The sequence below is a fragment of the Equus caballus genome, chromosome 6, assembly GCF_041296265.1.
Source record: "Equus caballus isolate H_3958 breed thoroughbred chromosome 6, TB-T2T, whole genome shotgun sequence".
Classification (NCBI taxonomy): domain Eukaryota; kingdom Metazoa; phylum Chordata; class Mammalia; order Perissodactyla; family Equidae; genus Equus; species Equus caballus.
The window spans coordinates 64,600,663-64,620,968 of NC_091689.1; the positions used below are offsets into that span (position 1 = coordinate 64,600,663).

At 40.5% G+C, this 20,306-nt stretch overlaps 1 long non-coding RNA gene across 2 annotated transcripts in view; it reads right to left on the reverse strand.

Annotated features, from left to right (window-relative positions):
• The window catches only part of LOC138924779 (uncharacterized), a 46,928-nt gene that overhangs the window by 18,162 nt on the left and 8,460 nt on the right, over positions 1–20,306 (reverse strand). The window contains exons 3-6 of one of the 2 annotated variants that reach the window (XR_011440001.1): positions 16,854–16,987; positions 14,419–14,494; positions 11,796–11,922; positions 8,391–8,501 (exon numbers count right to left, since the gene is read on the reverse strand). This is a non-coding gene — a long non-coding RNA (uncharacterized lncRNA). Of the gene's footprint in view, positions 1–8,390; positions 8,502–11,795; positions 11,923–14,418; positions 14,495–16,853; positions 16,988–20,306 lie in introns of those variants that run through there. The other variant, XR_011440000.1, reaches the window with a different exon arrangement.

A 20,306-nucleotide genomic window follows, 5' to 3' on the forward strand; every position in this document is an offset into this window, starting at 1 on the left:
GTGGAAGTATATAAATTGTCACTTATTTTTTATAAGTAGAAGTGAGTTCTTGATCAAGAAATTATACATGTAAATAATGGTATATTATAAAAGCAAAGATAAAATAAGAAACAAAATAATTCAAAATATAAATTTTCCTATGTCCTACTTTGGGACACTTTTAGAATCTTAATTATCCATCCTATCCTCCTCTGAAGTCATATGTTTTGTTAATGGCAGAGCAAGAAATAAACTCCAGTTCACTTGGCTCTTGACCTGCTGCCCACTCCACATATTTGTGCTGCCTCCCTTAGCAAAGATCAACGGAGTCGTAAAAAACAGGCATAAACATGCTGGACACATTCACGCTGTCTACGGACATTTAGTGCGCCTCTATTGTTGACCAGACACTGGAGTGAAAGTAATATGATTTGCTTTGCACCTCAAGGAGGTTACAGTCTAATGATCACCACTAAGGAACAAGGATAGAGTGCCATGGGAACACACCAGGAGGGCTTTTCTGCAGCCCAGGGTGTCGGCATACTCTGGGAAAGGGGATATAAATTGGGGAGGGCTATCTGGCACAGACTAGAAGATGCGAAGATGAAGAGCCTGTGGGGCCATGACCAGACGGTGAAGGATTGGGAAGGGCTAAGAGGGAAGGTAGGCTTCAGATCATCAAGGGCCTTGGTTGCCATGGTGAGGAGTTTGGACTTCATCCTTAGTGCCATAGAGGAGTTTTAAGCATGGAAATGAGATGATCAGATTAGCATATGGGGAAGATCCTTCTGGCTGGCATTGTGGAGAACTGACTGGAGAAAGGTGAAGACTAGAGGCAAGAAAGACACTGTAAGAGTCCTGCAGGAATCCAGGCCAGAGGTGATGGTAACCTGGACTAAGAAAGTAAGCTGTCGAAGTGGATTCAATAACAAATTTTCATTAAGAACCTACTTTGTGCCAGGAGAAGAAGAGACAGGTTTTAGACATCCTAAGTAGACAGAAGCAAAAGGATACGATGGTTAAATGGTGGGGGCAGAATAAAAGAATCCAAGACACCCTAGGTGCTTGACAGCTATCTACAGCCTTAAGTGGCTTAGTGGAAATGGTACTGTGGGTCTCGTAATAAGTAATACAGGTACTCTGTGTGCCGGGGGTAAAAAGATGGGACAGGAAGAAGGGAAGACAGAAAATAAACATATGGAGAATACGTATTTGAGAGGTGGGCCTGCAAACGGGCCTCCCCTTTGTAGAGAGCCCTGCAGTCTTTCCTGGGAGAATGGCGTGAATTTGGGGAAAAACTCCTTGCAGCACCAGATTTAACCATCCAAGTCTCTTCATCTGGTAGGTTGGAATCCTGTTTTCCCAGCATTATACTTTGTGTCCTGTATGGGCCACTTTCATTCATCTGCCGTAAGTATGTGTCCAAGATGGTAGAACGGTCTGACTTTGGTCCAGAATGAAAAGAAGTGAAGAGAGTGGACAATACAAACTCATCCCCAAATTTTTGCAACTGCTAGCAGCATGAAAATCAAATAAATGAATTGTAATACTTAGTAACAAATGATTTTTTTAAGCATAAAGGAAATTATAGACACTTTAAGCAAAGAACACAATGAGTTAAAATGCTGTGTGGCAACAGGTAGCACTCAAAAGGAGGCTGGGGAGAGCAGGGACACCTGCAGAATGTACACCAGGAGCCACCCACTCAGCCAAGAGGGCGGCAAATGTGGCAATCACTGAGTGCCACCGTGACCCATTTCCACATCCTCCCCACCAAATCCAGCCTGCACCAGGATCCTCAAAGACTATACCATCCTGGGCTATCTCCACAGGCGAGAAAGGTTTCCTTTTCATTGAGCCAGAATAGATTTCCCTATAATTTCCAACTTTCCTTAATACCACACAGAAGAAACCATTTCTCACCAATATGACAGCGCCTCAGATATTTGCAGGCATCTGTTATGTCCCCTAGTGTTCTCTTTCCCAGGCTAAATTTTCCCAAGTTTTTCATACAGTATAATTTCCAGTCTCCTTTCTCCTGAACATACTGTAGACTATGGGCTGAATGTGGAGCCAAGGACTGATCACAAAACTCCATTTGTGATTTGACCAGGTCAACCTGGAGGAAATTGATTCATCGTTATGCAGCCTAAAACTAAACTCCATGGGTGGGTGGTTAGTTTTTTGCGAACCTCCTCTCTTTGAATCATTGAGCTGATAGTTCCCTAAAATCCTGTCTTTTTCACACTTTCTGCTGTCAGTGAAATCCTTCCTAACTCGTATGTGTGTAACTGAGTTTTAGGACGCATGTGCAGAATCTTACTTTATCAAAATACTTACCTCCTCTAAACACTTTTAAAGTAATCAATCCCAAATGGAAGATGTGAGTTTTAATGTCAGATCAATAATGAGTTTACTTTTGTTGAGGGTGGAGTGCTACAGGAGCCAGTGGGCCGTGAGTGGGCCAATCAGACAGGCCCCGCTGCAGAGGTGGATTAGGCTCCAGACGAGTCAAAGGGCTTTCACTCAGATGCGGGAGGTAGAGCAGTATATCAGACCAGAAAGACCAGAGTCCCTGCCCACGTGGAGCTCATATTCCAGAGAGAAAGACAGAGGAACCAACTAAAATATATAGTATTTTTGATTGTGATAAAAGCCAAGGAGAAAAAAAATAAAGCAGCAAAGAGCAATAGGAAGTGCCAGATGTTGGGGGAAGGATTGCAACTTTATATGTGTGGGCTGGGGAGACCTCTCTTAAAAGGTGCCGCTAGAGTAAAGGCCTGGAGGAGACGCCGGCACACCTGCAGAAAGGAAGAGGAGGTGTCCGGGCCGCAGAGCCCGCGTTAGGCTTCGGCAAGCAAGGATTGGAATTCCTGGCAAGCCTGCAGAGACCAGCTTTGTTTCCAAGCAACTGACTCAGAAAGGATAGGCCTTTTCCTAGCTGGGAGCCTTCTCCCAATTACTCATTCGATCAATCTTCTCAAATCTAATAAAGCGAAGGGAGAAGATATTTTAAAGAGGTTTACACTTTTAAAAAATCTGAATGGAATTACCTTTAAGCCTTCCCAAATTAAAATTAAATTCATAGATAAAATGTCCTATGAACAGACTCAAACTTGATCTACTCTATTTCCAAAATAGTGGCTAAAGAAATACCTTTAGATCTAAAATGCTTATTTTCTAGACATCCCCTCCCAATTTAATGCAGCTTTATAACCTAACAATACGTATTTTGCAATTCAACATCTTAAAAACAATCCATTGTCAGATATTCTGCCATATACTGATCAATGTTACAGTCTCAGTTTATGGAAGGGATCTGTAACTTGAGGTCCATGGACTCCAAGGAAAGTTTTCAGAGGCTCCTTGTGTACAGATTCCCAATATGGACATTTGGGAGGTCACGGGAAAGTAGAGAGTGCACTGAGTAGGGGTAAGAAGAAGAGGGAATGATAGAAAATGAGGCCATATTGTGAAGGACTGAATTTCAGGTAGATAATGGAGAGCCAAACAAGGTCAAAGGACCCTCAAGATTAGATTCGCTTTTTAGAAAGCTTACTGTGGCAATGTTGCAGTGATTGGGCTGCAGTGGGATGAGATTGATATTAGGGAAACTCACTGGGAGGCAGTTGTAATAGACCTGCTTAAATGTCGAATCTGTGAAAAACTGTCCTGATCTTCCATCCTCTCCAAACTCCCCTCTAATAAATAGCATTGAAAACTCTTCACCTTGTGTCACCATTTTGCCCTGAAATATGTCTAACATAGCCCATGAAAAATCCAAGGTGGACTAAATGGAAAATTCCTAGACTGTGCAGTGCAAGGACAGATATGAAGAGATTGCCCAAAGGATGGCACAGCAAAAATTTCAAAGTCTGGCATCTGGCTTAAGGCCCAGTCAGTTGACACACAAAATTAACCATCACAGTATATACATGTACATGTATATGTATATATACACCTATATATGCACTATGTTATATATAGACTATTTACATTATAATACATACAATAGCAGCCAAATCCAAACCTTTCTTCTTATTGAATACCACTGTATACAGACTCTCCAGTAGGAGTCTCAAGTAAACCACTGGAATGGCTATACCGCTATTGCTATTTGACCATATCCCTCTTGCCAAGAGCTCTGACACCAAATAAACTTATAAGATTTAGAGAAAACATAATGGCTCAACTCTTTACAGGGTCCTCTTAGCAAATACTCACAGAGGGCTTCCCTCTGCAGTGTGGTAAGTGGAACTTCTAATGGAGGCACCAAATGGAAGCCTGGGCAAGTTCTTGAAACTCTGTTTTATAGGAATCAGTTCATATCTATTATAATACCCCATTAAGTGCCTTGTTGCCTTGACAGTTCTTCCTTTATGACACAAACAAGTAAGAGAAATCTTCCAAACTGATTTTCACTGTTTTTCATTTGCTATTGCCTTAAAGTTATGCCCCTGATTCTTCTAAATCAGCAAACATTTGGCATTTTTTTCAGGTCCGTTTAGGGCACTAGGGACCTGGAGGACATCCTGAAATTCTACCACTTCGTGATATCTTTCACGGAAGTGGGATCCACCAGGAAAGAAGCTATTGAGAGGATGAGGAATAAAGCGTTGCACTTGTCCTGTTGGGATGCTGGTAGGATCCACACTGAGGTATCCAGAAAGCATCTGAATATGCAGGTCTGAAACTTGAGAAGGAAGCAAAGCTGGAGATGGACATATAGAAACTATCTGCACTGAGACAATAGTTAAAACTGCAGGAGAACCCCTGCTCCCAAACACAAATATACTTTTAAATGAAGAAGAGGTAAATTTTCTCAGGGGGAAGCACAAACATTTGTTCTCAGTATGGTCAGAGGACCAGCTGCATTGGTGTCACGTAGGGACTGGTTAGAAGTGTAGAGAGTCAGGCCCCACTCCGGACTTACTGAGTTAGAATTTGTATTTCAGCAAGATCCTCACGTTATTCACATGCAGGTTCCAGCTGGAGGAGTGCTAGAGGACTCCAAGAAGAGGAGCGAGGCCTAGAGCTGGAGGGACGTCTGCATTTAGGAGGTCAACAGACAGAAGAGCCCAGAGAGGGGACCACGAGGAATTAGAAATGAAAACGTCAGAGGAGGTCATCATGGAAAAACTGGTGGCATGAACACTTGTCTAAGCAGAATTGTACTTAGGTAATAGGGTGACATGAGGACAAATTTAACCATTGTCTTTTGGTTTTTAGTTTCTTTTGGTTTTGTTTTTAGCAACTCTAGGTTTTCTCGAGAATATTAACCGCATCACCTTTCTCTTCAATTCTGGCCTCAATGCCCAGAAAGGAGAAAAGATCAGTAAGTAGCCAAACATCTGGGCTCTTCTTACCTCTTAGGGTGGCAAATTGCTTTTGGTATGTGGGTGATTTAAGGTAAATGAAGAGAATTTTGAGATGAGAGGAGACTGCCTTGCAAACGATCTTTATGATAGAAACGTAGCAGGCCAACAGAACCGATAGACTGGATTGGACCTGGGGAGCGAGGGGTGAACAGGCAAGTCAACACCTGGAGATGAGATCCCTCCAGACTCTGAGAGGGGATGAGGGTTGTGGGCTGCAGACCCCTTTGCGCTGGCTGCTGAGGCCTCAGGCCAGCGTGGGCCACCCCCGTGCTGAGCTCAGCTGGAGTGCCGATGCACACGTGTGGTGGTGGGGAGTAGATAGCTGCCAGCTCAGCCTGGGCCTTTGATGCTGCTCCTTCAACAGGGCCTGAGAACCAGGCCCTACTCTTCTTCCCTGAATTATTGAGGTCCAGGGATTCTTGTGCTCTCCAAAGCGGAGTAAAGGGCAATGGTAGGGAAAGTGCCTCAAACTGACGGAGACTATATGTAATTAAGAGAAAGAACAAATGTGATATTTATTTAACATTTAATTGTAAAGAAATTTTTGCCTATTTCATTTCATTTACTGTCTTTTGCCAGAGTTGCTTCACTGCTAGAATTTATTAGAAATGGTTTCTAACAGGTTAACTTTATGTTTGTTTGAACTCACCGTTTCCTGACTCTGTCGGACACGTTAAAAGAGATGGTAAAGCAGAAAGTACAAAGAAGTCTGGAGACTCAAGTTCTGACGTCATCTCTCTTTCATAAGAGCCACATGACATTGGACAAGGCACTGACTCTCTCTGGGCCTCAGTTTCCACCTTTGTAAAATGAAGATCTAAGATGAGATGATTTCTAACTCTTTTCCAGCTCTAGCCCCCGCAATTCTATGATGTGCAACAAAGACATAAATGTAGAAAGGTTTGAAAATCAGGACGATTAAGAATATAAATCACAAATATGGCATAAATTTAAATTCATCAGTCAATTCAGTCTCTAAAGTTTTTCACTGAACATTGTCCACAATTTGGGCAGCCAGGGAACACAGAGAACAGTTAAGAGGTAATCAGTCTGAGGAAAGGTCAGTAACTCCTGACACATATGCCTAGGATGAGGATCCAGTCTCCCCACTCGGTGTGGCTGAAACTCTGGCTAAAACTTACCTGCTCCCACACCCTCACTGCAGGGTGTCCTTCTACATCAGGCTGTCTATTGCTGTTAAAGACTGACTCTGCACAAAGAGGCCCCTATGGCTCCAATCCTCACACCTGCCCTACTGGTTTTAGTTATAAAACTTTACCTGACATCCTTCCTTCCCTCCTCCCAATTAGGTTCACCCATTCTATGCTCATAGCATCCTTAACTTGCTATCACAACAGCTATCCTAATTAGACAGTGATCTGTCTGATGACTGAATATCTGTCTTCACTATACTGTAAGCACCACAAGGGCAGGGACCCTGTCCGTTTTGTTTTCCCTGTATTCTCAGTACCTGTTCCAAGCCTTGGCACATGATATACATTCAGTAAATATTAATTGAATGAAGACAAATGAATGAATTCCATCTTGCATATGAGTAGATGAAGACTCATTAACCAAGTCAAATCACTAACAAATGAGATAACAAAAACATGGATCTGTTCTTACTGGCTCCACAGCCTACCTGTCCTCCACTCCAGATGGCCTCTTCATCTTTCTCCTAGACTTCACTCTCCTGGCCACAGCACTGGTGCTGGAGGAGCTGGCAAGGGAGAAGCAGGCACAGAGATGAGGATATGCTGCTGTGGACCTGGTCCCTTCTCACTTGCCCTTCCTCTGCTTGTTCACCAATGCTTAGTATATACTTTATGCATATACTCTCGGCACCTACTTGAAAGAAGTCTGCATTTGGCCCGGTGACCTTACCTTCATATAGAGGACCATACTGAAGTATTCAAGACTATGACCTCTCACCTCTCATCTGCCTTCATCTATATCATGGACTCCAGTACATGAACATTCAAGTTGGAAATACATGGAAATTTATTTCTCCAATGGACTCTATTCAGGATCACCTCTCATTCCTAATGCGCAATTCCATCTCTGTCCCAGATATCTGAGTTATATAACCTGAGGTCAGTCCTTGATCCACCATGCCAAGCTCTAGGTCCATTTCCAAAGCCCAGGTGTCCTTTGCCTCAATTTCCTTTCTCTTGCCCAGAGGTACATTCCTCAACATGTCCTCTCCATCTGCTCTATCTGCTTACCTCCCTCTCTCTCTTCCATGCCCACAGCTCCTTCTCATTGAATTATTTCTTCAAAAATCCATTAGGCTTAATATCTCTAATTTAAGATAAGCAGAATGAACACATTCTTGCCCAAATGGAAATTAGTTTAACTACCTTTCTTCAGAATGTCATCAAAGCAAATTCTTAAAGTTTGAGTGGCACAAGTAGTTTTTAATGATTCTTTTACTTGTGTGTTTTATTTACCACAACTCGGAGAAAATGCGTTCTCAGTAGACTTTCCTCAACCTCTGCTGACCATTTATTTGATTTAGAAAAAGCCTGACTTTTCTCCAAACCAGCCTGCAGCACAGAGGATGTGTGCAGAAAGAGTGGGAAAGTTTGCGTGCGTGGAGGGCACGTGAAGCCTGACGTTGCCTCGTTCTGTTGTCTCCAACTGCCACCGGCGTCATCCTCCAGGTCTCCCTCAGAGCGCCATTGAAGCGGTCTCCCTTGCGGGGTGCGCCCTGCACCACAGCTGTGGCTCCCTGCCTGGTCATGCGATGCCCTCTGCAGGAGGACTCCATTTTGGCTCAAGTTACGCTCCTTCAGTCTTTACAAAACCAGAGCTTGATCTTCTGACATTGTGAATATTACCTGCAATTACCCCACAAATTCCCATCTTTTTAAAGTTGGAGATTTGTCTTTATGCTGCTAAATTTCACTGAAAAATTTCTGTCTACACTGAGAAACTGGTGCTTGGAAGACTTTCAAATTTGAAGGGATGTGAATATTAATATTCTGCTTTTATTTTACCTAAAAAAATCCCTTGGCATATAAAACTAATTACCTTCTTGTTTTCCCTTTGTTCTGGATCTTTACTCCAAGCCTATATTTGTATTTGATTTTCCATATTGAAGATAAAGCATTTGGAGCAGGTTGAGTTGAAGAGCAGAAAGAGCTGTAATGAGAAATAAACCAGGTTCTAGGCCTAATTTTCCGCTTTTCCTGTGAGGCTTTGAAAAGCCATTTCACTCCTCTGGGCTTTGGCATTATCTTCTGTAAAATTAAAAGGCTGGCCAGGATGATTTCTAAAATTTCTTCCAGCTCTGAAAAGTAGTTGCCTTATGCTTACTCCTGGGTCACCCTTCTCTATTAATATTTACAGCTGGGGTTTTTTTTGTTGTTTTCGTTTTGTTTTTTTATTTTTATTTTTTGAGGAAGATTAGCCCTGAGCTAACATCTGCTGCCAATCCTCCTCTTTTTGCTGAGGAAGACTGGCCCTGAGCTAACATCTGTGCCCATTTTCTTTTTATGTGGGACGCCTGCCACAGCATGGCTTGACAAGCAGTACATAGATCTGCACCCAGGATCCAAACTGGCGAACCCCGGGCCACCATAGCGGAAAGTGCGAACTTAACTGCTGCGCCACTGGTCGGCCTCTACAGCCATTTTTTAAAGTCACATAAATTGGTTTTATTTCCTACCTTGTCTTTTGTGCCTTTTGATGGTCACATTTATGGCTCTGCTACATTTGCTGTATTCTCTTAAACAGAGATCAATGATTTTACATATAGATCTTTTAAGGAAAACAATGTCATAGTCACTGTGGTCATATTTTTAAAATTAAAGAAACGTTTTCTTTCACAGTCCTCTTTCCAAATTATTTACAACTTAGATGTTAGTTCACTCTGTAGGTTCCTTAGGGCCCAAAATCAGTCTCTTAACAGGGATGACAGCCAATGATCTTTATCAGCCAACAATAAGAACACTTGCGGAGCACCTCCTATGTGGCAGGCATTCTCCTGGGTGGTGTGAATACAAAGACAGACAAACCCTGGACCTTGTAAACGAAGGGTAAGAGAAAATGTCCCTATATGTTTAGAAGTTAATGTGCTACGACCTACTCCTCGTTCTTCCTGCTCTATCCCAAAACTCACCTCAAGGCTATCATACTGAATCTACACACCCTAACATGGAGAAATAATCTAAGGCAGAGGAACATGATCTTCGTACATAAAATAAAATATGGCTTCTGTTGTGTACCGGTGGCAAATGAACTTAATTCTTACATGATTGCCTCTTTTATCTGTAAAATAAGAACGCTTTGTGTGTGGAGGCAAAGATTGGACTATATGATTCTGAGACTTATTCTAACTCTTATAAGCCTGTAGTTTGAACTTATAGTTCAATTATATAATGCTTTCAACAATTGTTAAGAGGCAGGACTTTTCTTACTATAAAGACTAGAAAAAAATGAAGCAAAATCCACTGAATCTTCCATTATAGGAAAACTTCCATTGTAGGAAAACCAAATACATGTCTAGCCATGTCTATTTTGTATCTACAGTGGTGGACTAATTAGTCAAGGCCACAAGATCAGTGGAACAAAAACTCACTTCATTAAAATTGGGAGTACGTGCATGCAAAAATAAATCTCATATCTGGCTGATTGTAAGATCATTACTGTCTTTCAAAATAAAGGTGGAATAAACAAAGTTGAAAGAATTCATCACCAGAAGACCTGAACTGTAAGAAATGTTAAAGTCCTTCGGGCAGAAAGAGAATGATACCAGTTGGAGATACGGATCCACACACAGGACTAAGAAGCTCTGTCTGGAGACAAAGTCATTAGCTGGTATTCCAGCCTTTGCCCAATCAGAGGCAGCAAGTGAAGAAATGGAGAGTAGCTGGTCTGATGGAAACAGATACACTGATCATTCAGAGAAGGAAAATACTGATAACCCTACACCCAGGGAAGAAAACAGGAAAAGGGAATTTTATTGAAGGAAGAGGAGAAAGAAGGGAGAAGAAATAACTTGAAAATTCTAACAGGCTAATGCCAATTACTGTTGGCCATCAAGAAAAAAATCAAATCGGATTCCAGATACCCTTTGAGAAGGCAGGAAACTGAGATATGTCATCAAGAGATTTTTGTCTACGTTGAGTGAAATAAACTTTTATTACTAGACTAGTGGAATTTTTAAAATTGGACCTTACACTGTTTTCTTATCATTCCATGGCTGTCATTCTGATTTCCAAACAGATGGGTCCTGGAAGGCAGGAGCTCTGCCTTCTACTTCCGGACTCTCACTCTCCGCACCTGCTCTGAGCCTGGTACTCACAGAATAAATGCATTTTGATTGAATCTTTCATAAATTAATTTCATAAATTTTCAACTAAAATTCAGTCCTACCACGCATATTTCAACACCCTTTAAAAGGTTAAGCTGAAGAAACTCTACTACTTATCTGTTCTGAAATACTACAAAGTTTTAAAAGTAAACTTAATCATACTGAGGAGTAGGAAAAACCTCTTTCTGGTTTCTTTACTGCAAATATCCTCTGGTCTTTTAAAGCATGCCCCATTAGATGTAGTAAATATTCTCTCATGATTCCTGTATTAATGATCTTTATCCCCATTTCAGAATGAAGGCTCTGAGTCAGAATGCCATGATTTGTATTCTGGAGGTGGGGCCCATGCACATGGCTCCAGCCACAGAACCCCATTTCAGCTGTCCCTGCCTACGAGTAACCATTGACCAGTGGCTGTACACTAAGAAAAGTCCCTCCACATTCTTCCGAAGAGCCTGAATTATACATTCCCATTTGAAATTGATGCAAGTCCAAACAAGCCAAACAGATTTGGGTTGTACTCTCGTGGAACTGATTAAAGTTACTCACGGTGGGATTCGTGGGCGTGCAACCTGTGCAGCTGTACACAGTCCTGAACTCAGAAGGGCCCTGTGCTTGGTTTAATGCTCTGCTGTCACTGTCATGAAATTCTTAATAATTTTATTTTTAAACTTGGGTTTTGTAAGTGAAGACCGTGGGACAATGGAGCATGCTGTGAACAGAGGAGATACACACAATATGCACGTCCATCATTCCTTACCTCCCCATCTGCATGTAGCATTCTCCATGTCCCATGAACATAGAAGTCCAGCGGGGCCACAATGCAAGGGAGTTCAGCGAGATTCAAAGCAAGTACAAGATACGTATGTCACATCTATGGTTGAGTAAATGGGGGCACTGAGAGCCCCAAGAGGGCATTCTCTCCCCTTGAATCATAACTTGCTTCTAACGCAGATAGAAGGCAATGGTGTTTTAAGAAGCACAAATGACAAAGAAACCCTATCATATCCTTTTTCTTACTCATGTTACTTAGCCAACCATGTCTGCTGCATATTTTGACATAGAAGAAAAGGGAAAGTCAGGGCAACCCACACTCCCTTTTCTTTTCAGTCCTTACTTACCCATCAGTAAACCAAAGATAGTTGGTTGAATGTGCATGAATCAGGAAGTGAAACAAAAACAGCTGAAGCACTTTTGCTCAGCATTTCCACTGTTCTGGGAAGAACAAAATCCATATGCATGTGTGAGCTACAAAATACAAATTGTGTCATTTCAGTAATTTCATAGTATGAATTAAATTTTCACTTTATACAATTATATTTGTGCTTATATTTGCACTTATAATTTGCAGTGTACAACATAAAAATAAATGATAAAATTCATTCTAGTAATTAAAAAGTTTAATTTTTCTTAAGAATGACACTAAATAGCAAATAAAAACCACCATAACAAATCAAGAGAGAGATTGCCAAAGAACGGAAAAGGTATTTTAGTTCCTTTAATGGCACTCTTTTCCAGCTTTTTAAACAACGGATCCCACATTTTCATTTAGCAGTGTGCCCTGCAAATTACATAGCCAACCCTAAGTGAGGAAGCAGAAAATGATGATGATAAGCAGTGACAGGAAAACATTTAAAGGACTGTTTCTTCAGGCAATTACAAAAAAGTGTTATAACTATACATTCTGAGAGAATGAGATACTAAAACGTTCTCAATTGTCTGCATCATTTAAACAAAGCACCTTTGTTTATTTCCCAAGCATTTGGCAGTGGGCTGCTGGTTATTTCAACCCAGTGTCTGCAGTAACAACGAGTCCCACACTAGGGGGCAGCAGCTACCGTCCGTCAACCTTCCAGGGCTCGAAAGCCACAGGATTACTATGATTCCTTATTGAAGGGACCCTGAGACAATGAGGAGATATTCACCACCTAAGAAGTTTGCTGCTTATTTTTATGTTAATTTGCTTTGCTGCATTGTTTTTGAAAGAGGATGGGCCTGTTATTCCAAGGACTCAAGGTGTTTCTTTACTAAAAAACACATAGCACTGAACACCTATTTTACCTGCCCTCACTCCATGACTCATTTCTAAAGTGACAAAGTAACGTAGTCTGAAAGATCGTTTTAAACTTAGTTTCTTTGTACAGCCAGTAGTAACCGGTCATTTTTATTTACTATGGATCTGATCAAAAGGAACAACTCATTTCACTGAGGTCACTTAGCAGCTACCAAGTGATAAGAATTTTGTTAACTCCTGAAGGGTGTGAAGATTTCACAGGGAATCTGCCAAGACAAGAGATTAGTAAATCATTACAAAATCCACACCCCGTCACCCAACTAGGCTTATTCATTGAAGAATCAGAATGTCCTAAAGAGAAACAAGAATCTAGACGTCTATATATAAAAGGAAATAATTTGCAAAGATGACTATATTTGCCAAGACATGGAAAGTTATTCAGTTAGCATAAAGGTGAGAATAGCATTGCCCTACAGATGAGCTGGCTCAAACATAGCTGGCAGTATTGTATTTCATTGTTCCAGCAAGATTTTCCAAATAAAAACTTTATAAAAATTGGATTGAAAGTTCCATGAAACAATATGCTAAGAGACCACTATTGTGAATTCCAGACCCTCTGGCAAAACTTAATTAAAAACTTTCTTTTATTTCAGCTTATCACAAACATCCAGGGAGGTGCTTCTCAATGAAAGCAGCTCTACCCATTTGGAAATTTGCAGGGGTGTTTCTGGTGGTCCCAGTGATTAGAGGCACAACTACCATTGTATACAGCAGTGAGCCAGGGATGGGAAACCTCCTACAACGCATAGGGCATCCCCAAATGATGAAAAAGTATTGTCACATATCTCTCACAACTTTTAATGCCCTGCCTTAAATTTACAGGTGAAAAACTTTTGTATAATTTTTTGAGCCTAAAAACGAAGTCTATTTTACATATAATCACAAACTATTTTTAGCATGATTTTAATAAAATTGAGTGTTCCAGGAATATGACTCCCAGGTAAGTTGGGGGAAGATTGTGCTTTATTTCATTCAGAACTTCACCAAGAAATGTTAACCATCTTTAAAGATGGTGTCACCAGTAGCATCTCAGCTTGTGGAAATGAGTCACCAACAGAACACATTGGCTACAGTCTGCGTTTGTTGCTCTTGATTCATGGTGATTCTAAGGGTGCATTTAAATATATCTTTTTCGTCCGTATTCAAAATGTCAAATATAAAAAGAAGAATCAACTTGAAGATTTTCCTACATCTCTTAAATTCAAACATTTTCATTATCAGTGTAAACATCTGACCACTTCATTATGTTCTCTTTTATATTTCAGTGAAGGCATGACATATATCTTTAACTTATATGTATTATTGACTATACTTTCTATGGATTCTGTTTCAGGGTAGTACAGGAGCATAACAAAATATTTGTTATAAATAGGGGGCCTTGGGTCTCACAGGTCTGAGAGCCAATGTTCCAGGGATTCCCCTTCCAACTGTGGCTACTCCACATTCCTCCCTCCCTCCCCACCCACCCCTGCCACTTGCACAGAAGAGAGTGGTCAATAAGAAGAAATGGTTAGTAGTTAGGCCATGAAGAAAATTTTATTCTAATAATTTTTTAAATAGGCACTTGTAAGTTGAGCATTCTTACATGACATGGATATACATATAGAATTGTCAAAAGTACATATTAATTAGTTAATTATTCCATTCATTAAGGATAACTAAGTACCTACTAGGTATAAGGCGTTTTGCTGTTAGATAGTGTCCAAATAGCACCAAAGTCATTGTTACCCTAAAGAAAATCTCTTCCTGGAAAAAACAAACAAACATGAATTTAACAAGGATATTACAAAAGGTGACAAAATAATTGACTGTGTGAAATTTTCAACTGGATATTTTGGAAGCATTTAATTTGTATTCTATCCATATTAGGCAAGTTAGGTCCTCCAATAAGCCAAATCAGAGTAGAAAAAAAAAAAAAAAGCTAAAACTTAAAATATATCACATTTAGGGGAATAAAGCAATTTTTAAGGAAAAAAATTCTTAAAATATGATAAATAAAATAGTAGGACTCATTATTTTTTACCCAAATATACATTTTTTAGAATCAGAATTATGTGACTGTGAAATTAGTCCTGTTTTTAAAGCTCTTTTGTATGACTGTTTGGAATCAAATTCTTTACAGTAAATTTGGTAAAAGAAAGAAATCTTTCTCTGCAATTATTAGAAACAAATTAAATGTTACTATGGAGATTTTTTTTCTTTCCTTTGGCCAGTTGCTAAAATCAAATATGGAATAACAAAAGGCAAAACAGCCTAGGGACGGGTGGCTGTGTGACTAGGAGCAAGTCACTTAACCTCTCAGTGCCTGGGTTTCCTTATATGGTAGCACGTACCTCATAAATCAAATGAATTAGCACATGTTATGTGCTTAGCACAGTCCCCAGCATATAAAGTAAGAGCCACATGGCGAATAGCCATTATCATATTTCTTTTCCATACCAGAAACGTGAAGACTGCTCGTGGGAACAATTGCCCAACAGAGGAAGGGCCATCTTGACCTGACTAGACAGTCACATGACTTCCCTATTACTTCAGAGCTCCAGATGTGAGAGACGTCAACCCGTCCGAATGTAATTAAGAGTGTTTGACAGCCTGGAAATCTTAGGGCGTTCCTGACTAAGCTATGTTCAATTGTTCTAGTTAGAAAAATGAAAGGTCTGTGCGGATTTTAGATATCGGAGTTTATTACCCAGCAACAGATTGAAATTCCTGAAGACATTCTGAATTATCTCACAGCCAAGTGACTTCCTGATGGGTGGCTATTGACTCTGACCACAGTGAGAACTCATGATCCTCTGACCCAGAAAAAACTCACGTGAGAACTGATTAGGTGGCAAGACACCAAGAAAACTAGTTTTACAACCTATCTGGTGGCTAAAGGTTGATGCTTTAGCCTAACTGGCTGGGGGAGCAGGAAGAGCAGGACCAGCATTTCACAGGGGGCTGTCAGCCTAGAATACGCTGTATGGGAATGGACTCCAGAACTTTGTGCAGCTCGGCAGCCCCAGAGAGGGCCTAATGCAGCTGGGGCACGCAGGCCAACTCTACCAAATGGAAGCTACGTCAGTCTTCCCTCCTTCTAGCCTTTCCACAGCATTGCACGACCACTGAACTCGCCCAGAAAGAAATGCAAATACAGGAGGTTTTAGATTATGTCTCTAAATCCTTGGAACTCTCTTATCTCGTTAAAATTATCCTCTTTACAGGCAAGGAAACATAGATTTAGACAAGTAATGCTTACGGTCACAAAGCTGATAAGTGAGACTCAAACCAAACTGTCTCACTTCAGATTTCATGCTCTTGACCTCTGTGCTAGACTGCTTCCTAGGAACCATTACAACTAATGCTTGTTTAGTGTTTTTATATTCATGAAGTTCCAAACACTCATGGACCTTATATCTTCATCTCCATTATATAGATGAGAACACAGACAAAAAGATGTACAAGTGATTTTCCCAAGTTTACACAATTAGGTAGTAGAGCCAAGATTTGCACCCCAGGTCTTTTGAGTCTAAGTAGAATTTATCAAAGGAATGCTCAACAGAATGGGGTGAACTACGCTTAGCACCCAGCTTAAGGGGAAAGAGTTATGAGGGCAGGACCTTAACCTATTTTTGTCTTTGCTTTGTCTGCCCAGACAATGCTTTTATATGAATAGAATTATCTGATGATGACTTGCATCCCAATTACTGCATTTGTACATTCTAGATATAATACCTTTCCCTAGATGATACGTAGACTTTGTATAATCTGGAAATGTCTTCTGTGTTAAAGATGAATATTGAAGACAGCACTTTTGGATTTAAGCACTATCCTTAAAATAGGGTGTCAAGAATACTCAGCCCCACATGGAAATCCCCCCAGGGTAATAAGCAAATACTATCTGTCCAAGATGCCAAGACTTAGAAGGAGATAACAAGACGAGAACCTTCCATCCCCCCAGAGGACAAACATCTCTGAATTTGGGGGAAAATGCCATTTTCAGACTTACTGCACTACTTTTATCTAATTACGTGTTGCTTATCATGGATTTCAGAAGTTCTGCGGAAGGCGGGGTAGTTGAATTGGTAGGAGATTATTCAGTGTAAGACAGGAAATAACTTACTTAGATCTCTGCCAAAGTTCATTCCACTGAGTTCATCTTGAGACACTGTGTTACCTGGTCTCATAATGCTGGCAGGCATCCCAAGGAAGTTTTGAGAGCTTGGTGATGGCTGCAATCTACAGAGGCCTCGGCAGCTAAAGAAGGAAGAGAGTGACCAAGATCAGTTACTTCACACCCATTTTACCACATTTTTCATCCTATAGGGTACTGAGTCTATTCATCTAGAAAACTGTTTTTTTCAGTTATAAAACATGATAAAATGTTTCATTATTTTATCCCTTTAGGCTCAACTGTAAAATTTATTTAACTTTCTCTAGTTAATTTATTGTCAATTTATAATAAATGTAGAGTACATTATTCTCAAGAGATGAAACGTCCTTAAAAATATGTTTGACCCATGAAGTAGAAAGTAATGCAATGCTTCTCTCAACTACATAATAAATTGTCAGTACCACCAAATTTTACCTATTTCCAAGATTAGAGACATGAAAAATTTAGAAGGGTCATTCATTTGATGAGTGAATGCGTGAAGAGATGAACTAATTAATTTTTTAAATATTTCCCGAATGCTAGGCACGGCGCTAGGTACTGGGCATAACCGGATTATAATTAACCAAAGCCTAGCAACCCACCCTCAACATCAAGACAAGAAACATAATTTCTTGAGCAGGAACAGGAAACATAAGTACTTCAGAAGTATCCTAAGAGGAGACTTTTGGGGAAAATTCAAAAATAGAATTCAGGAGATGTGACTTTTGTCCTATTCTGGTTCATTACTTTGTTCTCTGTGTGAGCTGGAAAGCACATGTTCTCCCATTGTGAGAGGAAAGGGGTGGCATGTACTCCAAACCAACCACTTGTGCCTTAGGCAGAAACTGTCAATGTTAAGACAAATCACATACAGTTTATTGTAGACCTAGATCAAAACTGAAGAAAAGAGATGGCCTCGGATGCTTCAGAACAGTGCTTTGGAGCTTGACAGGTGTAAAGATTGTCAAATCTTTACCTCTGCCAAAATATATATTCTCCAACAGACAGAAAGATAAAATGACTAAAGCCATGAATGTGGGGAGGGGAGCTGAGTATTAAAAATTCCAGATGTCTTGCAGGCTGATGCTAAATCCTGAGGAAAACCAGCACATCAGAGTTCTTACCCCAACCAATTTTCCAGGAAAGGAATCCTTGTCTCCACAGGCAACAGTCAGAGAGTTTACTGGTTATAAAGGAATAGAGTCACACTGACCTTCAACAAGACCAAAACCATGGCAAGCCAACTCATCAGGCCTGATGACCAGTTCCTTGAAACTGGGTGATTTGAGTTCTAGCCAAGTCAACCGTACAAGAGTGGGCCTTCACCAATGGGTAAAGTGGCCAAACAGTGAGGGTGCTCCAAACCACTACTCGGACAAATGGAGTGTGGGAGACAGGGGCCTGAGCACCTAATTTCTCAACCAGAAAAAGGTGAAGGTGGCTAATCTTCTCCAAGTTTGGGTAGGAAGTGCAGTCAGTCTGATTTCACAGTAGAGAAGGCAGGCTCTCCTGATCTGATGGCATCTCCTATGAGTTTCTTCCTTGCTCACTCTATATTAGGCATACTGACCTCCTTGCTCTTACATGTTGCACATGCTCCTAACTCAGGGCCTTTGCACTTGTTGTTCTCTATGCCTGGAATGTTCTTCCTCCAGATTTCCTCACCGTTCCTTCTCTCACCTCCCTCAAGTCTTTGCTGAAATTTCATCTTTTCAATGAGGCCAACTGTATTAGTTTCCTTTGCTGCCTTAATAAATTACCACAAATGTGATGGCTTAAAACAACACAAACTCATTATCTTACAGTTTTGTAGGTCAGAAGTTCGGTGTGAGTAACACTAAACTAAAATCAAGGTGTTGGCGGTCGGCATTCCTTTCTGAAGGCTCTGGGGAGGATCCATTTCCTACTCATTTGGATTGCTGGCAGAATTTAAATTATTGTTGTTGTAGGACTGAGGTCCCTCTTTCCTTGCTGGCTTTCAGTTGAGGGCCATTCCTGGCTTCTAGAGGCTTCCTGCATTCCTTAGCTGGTGGCCCCCACCACCACCTCCATCTTTAAAGCCAGCAATGACAGGTTGAGTTCCTCTCCAACTTCAAGGCTTTCCTTCTTCTTTCTTCTCTTCTCTCTTGCTGAACCAGGAAAGCTTCTCCACTTTTAAAGACTTATATGATTAGATTGGGCGTACCTGGATAATCCGGGGTAATCTCCCCATCTCACATCTGCAAAATTTCTTTTGCCATGTAGGGTAACATATTCCCAAGATCCAGGGATTAGGGCAATTAGGGCATGGACATTTTCGTGGTGGAGCCTTAAACACATTAAAAATCATGACAATTTAGTAGAGTTATCCAGTAGGAGAACAACTAACTTTGTTTAAAAACCCAATTCAGGATTATCCACCCTCCCCTATGGTCAGAACTTGCCCAAAACCCAATGCAACATGAACCTCAAGTTATTAGTTGTGTCAGTGATGATTCTTTCCATGCTCAGGGCCTTTAATGAAAATTCCCCTGATGCCAGCAACTGGTGAGTGGGGCAGCTGTGTTAGGTACCTGTGACCTTTTCTTTTCGTCACAACTGATTGGAGTAGAAAAGGCACTTTAGGAAAGGCCACCAATCCTGTGATTCTTTGATTAGAGCAAAAAAGACCTAAGAGTAATGGACAAACAATGATAGAATAGTAACTGATATTTTTCAGAGCTTGGTGTATGCCAGGCTTGTGATGGCTCCTTCCTGATCGCTACTCTGTGGGCACAGGTGCCCCAAATCACATACATACACATATGCCAATACTCACAAGACCCTGTGATGAAGGCACTCCTACTAACCAACAGATGAACCCAGGTAGCCAATCTCCAGAGTCCCCACTCTTGCTATTGCCTCCTAACTAGCAAGGAATGATTCTAGAGAAGCCAAATATACGTTTTTAATGAAAAATTCCTTCTTTCCTCCTTTCTTAATGACTGGAAGTATATATGCATATAAATATATATATATACATAAATGAAATAAATTTTAAATAAAGATGTCCTATAGGTCATTCAAATATTATGAATGGTATTCATTCAGTAATATTGGCATTTGCATTAAAACAGGACTACACGTAAAAAGAAAAAGCACTGTATTATACAAATGTCACAAATTTCTCTGGACTACAAAATTTGAATAAAATTGACAAATAAACACATATCATCCTCATCCTCTAGAGATAGATGCTAAACGAGGTAGAGATAGATGAAATGGTTAATATTTACTCAACTTGAAAGAGTATTTAAGGAAACATGTATTTAAGGACACCCCTTAGTTCTTGATTTGGGTTATAGATTTTTGATTAGGAAAATCTGTTCATGACATAATATCATATATGTGGGTATATGATATCCACATGACTTACCACTGGCGATGTTAACCTTGATCATTTAG